The sequence below is a fragment of the Pan troglodytes genome, chromosome 9 (genome assembly GCF_028858775.2).
Source record: "Pan troglodytes isolate AG18354 chromosome 9, NHGRI_mPanTro3-v2.0_pri, whole genome shotgun sequence".
Lineage (NCBI taxonomy): Eukaryota > Metazoa > Chordata > Mammalia > Primates > Hominidae > Pan > Pan troglodytes.
The window spans coordinates 121,544,401-121,551,975 of record NC_072407.2 but is presented as its reverse complement, the minus strand read 5'-3'; the positions used below and the strand labels follow the sequence as shown (position 1 = coordinate 121,551,975).

Sequence of the window (7,575 nt, the reverse complement as noted above, 5' to 3'; positions counted from 1 at the left end):
AAAAATTAGCCACACATGGTGGCACGTGCCTATACTCCCAGCTACTTGGGAGGCTGAGGCAAGAGGATTGTTTGAGCCCAAGATTTCAAGGCTGCAGTGAGCCATAATCACACCACTGCACTCCAGCCCCAGCAACAGAGCAAACCCCTGTCTCTAAATAAATAAATTAATTTAAAAAAAATTTTTTTTAATCAGAACAATATATCAAATTTTAGAGGGCGGATCCAACCCTGCACATGGATGATCCCGTCTCATTCACCTCACTCTAATCTTGGCCCTAGTTCCAATAAAATTTTATTCATAAAACCAGGCAGGCCGGGCACATTGGCTCATGCCTGTAATCCCAGCATTTTGGGAGGCTGAGTTGGGTGGATCACAACACAAGGTCAGGAGTTGTTCACAACACAAGTTGATCACAACACAAGACCAGCCTGGCCAATATGGTGAAACCCTGTCTCCACTAAAAAATACAAAAATTAGCCGGGTGTGGTGGCAGGCACCTGTAGTCCCAGCTACGGGGGAGGCTGAGGCAGGAGAATCATTTGAACCCAGGATGCAGAGGTTGCAGTGAGCTGAGATCGCACCACTGCACTCCAGCTTGGGCGACAGTGCAAGACTCCATCTCAAAAACAAAAACAAAAACAAAACAAAACAAAACCAGAAAAAAAAAAAAAACAGGCAACAGCTGGGCACTGTGGCACACGCCTGTAGTCTCAGCTACTCAGGAGGCTGAGGCAGGAGGATTGTTTGAGCCCTGGAATTCGAGACCAGCCTAGGCAACACTGAGACCTTGTCTCAAAAAAATAAATAAGTAAATAAATAAATAAATAAAAGAATTAAAAATAAAATTAGGCAGAAATCCCATGAGCCATACTTTGCCAATTTTAAGTATTGCATTTAAATATTATTTATCTTGATTGCTGGGCTGCTCCCCTCCTGCTAGCCCTGACTTGTCCCCCTAGTCCTCATCTCTCAGATTGGAGGCCACTCCAGATTTCCTTGGTACCAGCCACAGGCCAGGAACCTGAAGGGAGTTATGGGGAAGGATCAGCTGCAAGGATCTCAGGGCATCGCACTGCCTAAAGGCACCTTCTGCTCCGCTTGTCTGTTCCCTGCTGGTGCAGGATATTATGAGAGTTCCAGAAGGAAGCAGGGCATAAACTGCCTGGGGCTGAGCAGACGCACCTGTGGTCTCTATCACCCCCTGGAGTTCTGACCTCTAAGTAAAAACAAAAGGAGGCAGAGGTGGAGACCAGACCCAACAGCTCCTTCCAAACAATGGATCTGCCTGTCTCCTTGGGCTCCCCAATTTCCCAGGAAGCCTTTCCTGCGTGGAGGGGCAACTACCCTCAGGTCTCTGCTCTGTGGTTAACTTTTTTCCCCCATTCATCCATCATTTAGTCACTTATTTAATAATCATTGGTCCCTACTACGTGCCGAGCATTTGCTAGATTCTAAAGATACAGAGAAAACCCCACTACTGTCAGAGCAAACAATAAGACCAACGTATACAAATAATTACAGTAATGTTCTGTATATAAAGTGCAAAAAGAAAACCTGTGTGTGCACAGGTTTAGCTGGGGCATGGAAAAGGATACGATTACTTGTCTCTGGAAGCCTCAGAACAAGGGGGTCTGATTTCTCCAAAGAGACAAGGTGTCAATGGATCTTCCCAGCAGAGAGAAGCGCACGCACAAGAACCTGGATGGAGAAGGAGCAATGGAAACAGAAGTGAGAGAACTGATTGAAAGACAGAGAGGCATTGTTATAGCTGGGTAGCAGGCAATCGACATGAGCTCATCTGAGCGTAGGAATAATCGTGCTACCATTTCTATGAGGTTGTTGGGAATATTAAATGAGTTATCTAACCCTTAGCACAGTACGTAGCACAAGGTAATCACAATGTTAACCACTACTACTCATTAAAGCATTGCATGAGAATAAAAGTTTAGTCACACAGATGGATTTTTGCACGTGGAGAAAGGTTGATTTAATCAACACTTAAACACCTACTACATCCGCAGACACTCTATGGTTAACTTTCAGAAATTCAATGATCAGTCCTGAGTTTAAACTAAGCCTTCTTGGAATTTAAAGCTAAACTGTTTCTCTCTTAAGCTCTAGCTCTTGCAAATCAAAATCGCTTTGCCCATAGACTATTGTATCTGCATCTGCCTCGAGTTAAAAAAAAAATCCATTCAGCAACTCAATTGACTTCTTTGTTCTAGGCTGTAGCCGCCCTCCCCAGAGGCATCGATGTCATTGACTCAGTGGGTGCAGGGCTACCAGGCAATAGGAACACGTAGGTTTACTATTTCAAAAACATTATCCAGCCTCTTATGAAACTGGCAAGATTTAGGGATGAAGCTTAGGTAATGGGGATGAGGGAAGGCTTAGATCCAAGAGGTTTAATTTACAGAAGTGTTTGTTTTTGGGGGGGTCTTTCTTATTCCTCCCAGGAGGGAATAAATATCCTGCTAAACTGTTCCACTTGATGGAAAATAGGATGCCATATATTTACTGAGCACCTACTATGTGCCAGGCTCTATTCTCAAAGGGGTTCCTCAAAAAGACTGGGACAATTCTGCTTCTATAGATTCCACCTGAGGCATCTATCTCATGGGGGCAGGGGTAGAATTGTCCCAGCTCTTGGAAGGTTAAAGAAAAGTTATTGTGTAGCTTGAAATTTAGAAAACGGAGTTTCTACTTCTTCCAGGATTCCTAGCACTCAGAATCTGCCCTTTGGAAAACTGATTCTGCTATTTGTATTTTCTATTTCTATTTTCTAGCTTTTAACAGATACAGTTATATTTGAAAATACCAGCCTGTCTTTGGCAGCGCTAAAAGAACTAAAGAAAGGATTTAATTTCAGCATGAGCTGAAGTTAAAAGGGAAAAACTGTCCCTTACCTCTGGGGAGGCTGGTCCCCAAAGGGATGTGAGACCCTTGAGACAGAGAAGTCTTGGCTACTGGGGAGGCCTTGAGAGATGGAGAAAGTAGGTTGGGTTTCTGGCTTCCCTGGTTTCTGAAAAAAAAAAAAAGTTCAGGAAATGTCACCCCAAAATATTCAGCTCTTCAGCTCTGGTATGCTGATTACCTCAAATTGAGAGCACTTGGGGTACAGTAAATGAGGTCAGGGGCTCTCTCTCTCTCTCTGAACTCCCTGTAACTGCCTAAAGACAGGTCCTCCAAAAAGAAGCCAATTGTCGTGAGTCCCTCCCCAGGAATCCATCAACCAGAGAAGACTGGCTCCTATCACAGGAGAGAGAGGAAACTGGGGGTCTAGGGGGCATCCACCCAGGCAGACTTAGACTGTCGCTTATTCTCCCAAGGGCCCATTCATTTTTCCAAACCTTGTATACGCTCCCCTAACTTGCCTGCATCCCCCCTTCTCCCTCCTCTATGAAGAATGCATCTCAGCTTCTAGATCTCGCTGGGTTTGGGGTATGCAGTTTTCCTCCACGTGACGCTCCAGTGCACACAAAAAACACGTCTACCTTTTCTCCTGTTAATCTGCCTGCTGTCAGTTTATTTCGTAGACTCAATTATGGAAGTCTCAGAGGGAGAGGGAGGGGTTTCCCTCCCTGACATGGGCTCCTGCGTGGATCAGCTGTTGTTCCCTTCCTTCCTTGGGGTATCTATCCACAAGAGCCCCCCACCTTGCCCTTGCAATGTCTCCCTTGTCACTTGAGCCAGTCTGGGAAGCTTTCTTTCTATTTCTTGCAAGTCACCATCCCGGTGTGTTTCTTTTTTATTTTTATTTTTTAAATTACTTTATTTTGGAGTGGGGGACAGGGTCTTGCTCTCTTGCCCAGGCTGGAGTGCAGTGGCACCATCACAGCTCACTGCAGCCTGGTTCTCCTGAGCTCAAGGGATCCTCCCTCTTCAGCCTCCTGAGTGGCTGAGACTACAAGTGCACACCACCACCCCTGGCTAAGTTTTGTGTGTTTTGTTTGTTTGTTTTGTTTTGTTTTGTTTTGTTTTGTTTTGTTGTAGAGATGGGGGTCTCACTATGTTGCCCAGGCTGGTCTCGAACTTCTGGCCTCAGGCAATCCTCCTGACTGGCTGGAAGCTCCAGATGCTTTGGGTCTTCCTCACCACAGACCTCTTCTTCTGCTTACTGTGTGCCCAGCACTGGAGATAAAAATAAACAAATAAAGATCCTGCCCCCGCTGCCTGAGGAGCCCCTGGCTGATGAGGTAAATGGGCTGGGCTGGGCAAGCCTTTCAGGGGATGCCAGCAAGAGCCCCAATTCTGGAATTGCCTCCTCCAAGGCACTGAACTAGGCCCCGTTAAAATTAACTCCACCAATTAAAGGCATCGTTAGGAGACAATGCTGCCTGTCTTCTTCTTTATTTTTAATTACAGAGCCTGGCCTAAAGTTGTCAAACCATTTATAATTAGAGCAGAGTTCCTAAGCAGAAGGCCAAGGAACAGGGAAGGGGAAGAAGGGATGGAGAAGACAGGGGTTCTTGGTCTCCCTCCCCAGGCCTCTCTGGCCTGGTCCGGGCTCATCTACCTCTGGACAGCTGTGACAGACCACTGCCCCACTAATGGATGGTCTGTCTAAGGAAGCACTCGCTGTCCCTCCCTCACCTCTCCGCGCACACCCTGATTATAGTCATTAGGGAATCACCCTGAGCGACGGGAAGACAAGCGGGTGGTACATCGGCAGCTCAGGAGGCCAGAGGTGGCTAGGGGGTGCCGCAGGACTGGCTCAGGCTGGAGAGCAGAGCCTGGAGAAAGCGCAGCAGCTGAGCTCCTCTCCTGCCCTCTCCCTGTGGGGAGGCATCCTTTGCTCCAGTCAAACAGCCCATGGCTGGCAAAGCAAGAACAGTGGGAGGGTGACAGTGAGAGGCTCTAGACAAAGTGGATGCCTCTCAGTCCGGCCTCCAGGCCCCCGCCAGCTTCAGGGCACTCTGTAACCATGGCCAGCTCCCGCACATCTTCCCATAGGATGGTTGGAAAGAAGGCTTGAGAGGGAAGAGGCTAAAGAAAATTCTTGTCCCTACCGGGCAGAGGTCAGACATGCGGCAGCCTCTAAACTTGGTGGGAAAGAGCAGGGCCCAGGCTCCTGGGCTCCCACCTCCAGCCTCTGCTCCCACCCAGAGGGATAGGGCTCTGTCTCTCCTGGTCCAGGGCATAGACCAGGGAGTGGCACAGCCCCCAGTGTCTCCCCGGGCCACAGATGGGGAGCACAGGGAGGTCAAGCAGCGGTGAACTGCCCAGCACCATTGCCTCCTCTTACCACATGCCACCTCTTTCTAGCCAGGACCAGCTTCTAAAGCTTCCCCCATCCCTGCCTTCCCATTTCCAAGGTGGGGCTAAATTGCTGTTCCATTCCACCCCAGGCTGCAGTGGCCAGTGACAATGCTAAATGCATCCTGAGCCCTGTGCCCGATGGTCAAGAAACTCCCCACCCTTTTGTGTTCTAGGAAAAGACTCACTGCCAAGAAGGCCCCTTCCCCAAGGTTCCTTCCTTAGGTGTGAGAAGGCCAGGCACAGACACTCCTAAGTCCCATCCTTTGTCGCATAACTGATTAGCCAAACCAGCAGCCAATCTAGACAAAATGCCGCCAGCTTGACCCGACCACACTTGAGTCAGGCATCTCTGCCCTGAACTTTGCCCCACCCTCAGCCTGAGCCAGCATAGGAACTCAGGACACCCTTCTCAACGCCCGCTCTCAGGATGCAGGGGCAAACATTCCTGCATCAACTGCCAGCCAGGCCATCTGCTGGCCCCACTCCCCGCACCTGGCTCCTTTTAGCCTTATTTATTAAAAATAATAGACCAAGAGGCAGCTTCTCCGCTCCTTCTGGAATCTCCACCTGGTTCAGCCCACCTGCCTCCACTCCTGCCTCCACCATGTCCATCAGGGTGACTCAGAAGTCCTACAAGCTGTCCACCTCTAAACCCCGGGCCTTCAGCAGCCGCTTCTACACCAGTGGGCCCAGTGCCCACATCAGCTCCTCGAGCTTCTCCTGAGTGGGCAGCAGCAGCTTCCAGGGTGGCCTGGGCAGAGGCTATGGTGGGGCCAGCGGCATGGGAGGCATCACCACTGTCACGGTCAACCAGAGCCTGCTGAGCCCCCTTAACCTGGAGGTGGACCCCAACATCCAGGCCGTGCGCACCCAGGAGAAGGAGCAGATCAAGACCCTCAACAACAAGTTTGCCTCCTTCATAGACAAGATACGGTTCCTAGAGCAGCAGAACAAGATGCTGGAGACCAAGTGGAGCCTCCTGCAGCAGCAGAAGATGGCTCAGAGCAACATGGACAACATGTTCGGGAGCTACATCAACAACCTTACGCGGCAGCTGGAGACTCTGGGCCAGGAGAAGCTGAAGCTGGAGGTGGAGCTTGGCAACATGCAGGGGCTGGTGGAGGACTTCAAGAACAAGTATGAGGATGAGATCAATAAGCTTACAGAGATGGAGAATGAATTTGTCCTCATCAAGAAGGAGGTGGACGAAGCTTACATGAACAAGGTAGAGCTGGGGTCTCGCCTGGAAGGACTGACTGATGAGATCAACTTCCTCAGGCAGCTGTATGAAGAGGAGATCCAGGAGCTGCAGTGCCAGATCTCAGACACATCTGCGGTGCTGTCCATGGACAACAGCCCTCCCTGGACATGGACAGCATCATCGCTGAGGTCAAGGTGCAGTACGAGGAGATCACCAACCACAGCCAGGCTGAGGCTGAGAGCATGTACCAGATCAAGTATGAGGAACTGCAGACGCTGGTTGGGAAGCACGGGAATGACCTGCGGCGCACAAAGACTGAGATCTCCGAGATGAACCGGAACATCAGCCGACTCCAGGCTGAGACTGAGGCTCTCAAAGGCCAGAGGACTTCCCTGGAGGCCGCCATAGCAGATGCCGAGCAGCGTGGGGAGCTGGCCGTTAAGGATGCCAACGCCGAGCTGTCGGAGCTGGAGGCCGCCCAGGAGCGGGCCAAGCAGGACATGGCGCAGCCGCTGCGTGAGTACCAGGAGCTGATGAACGTGAAGCTGGCCCTGGACATCCAGATCGCCACCTACAGGAAGCTGCTGGAGGGCGACGAGAGCCGGCTGGAGTCTGGGATGCTGAACATGAGCATCCATACGAAGACCACCAGCAGCTATGCAGGTGGTCTGAGCTAAGCCTTTGGGGGCCTCACAAGCCCCGGCCTCAGCTACAGCCTGGGCTCCAGCTTTGGCTCTGGGGCGGGCTCCAGCTCCTTCAGCAGCACCGGCTCCACCAGGGCTGTGGTTGTGAAGAAGATCAAGACCCGTGATGGGAAGCTGGAGTCCTCTGATGTCCTGCCCAAGTGAACAGCCACGGCAGCCCCTCCCAGCCTGCCCCTCCTGCGGCTGCCCCAGAGCCCACGAGGGAGGCTGCTGTGCTGGGAGCACAGGGAACAGGAGACCCACCTGAGGCTCAGCCCTAGCCCTCAGCCCACCCGTTGGGGAGTTTACTGCCTGGGGACCCCCGTTGCCCATGCCTCCAGCTACAAAGCAATTCAATTGTTTTTTTCTTTTTGGTCCAAAATAACCTCAGCTAGCTCCGCCAAAGAGTAATATAATAATAATAATAAT

General features: G+C 50.7%; 1 pseudogene; it reads left to right on the top strand.

The window, feature by feature from the left end:
• Window positions 1–5,866: 5,866 nt before the first annotated feature.
• LOC100610095 (keratin, type II cytoskeletal 8-like) lies at window positions 5,867–7,311 on the top strand (annotated as a pseudogene).
• The last annotated feature ends 264 nt before the right edge of the window (window positions 7,312–7,575 follow it).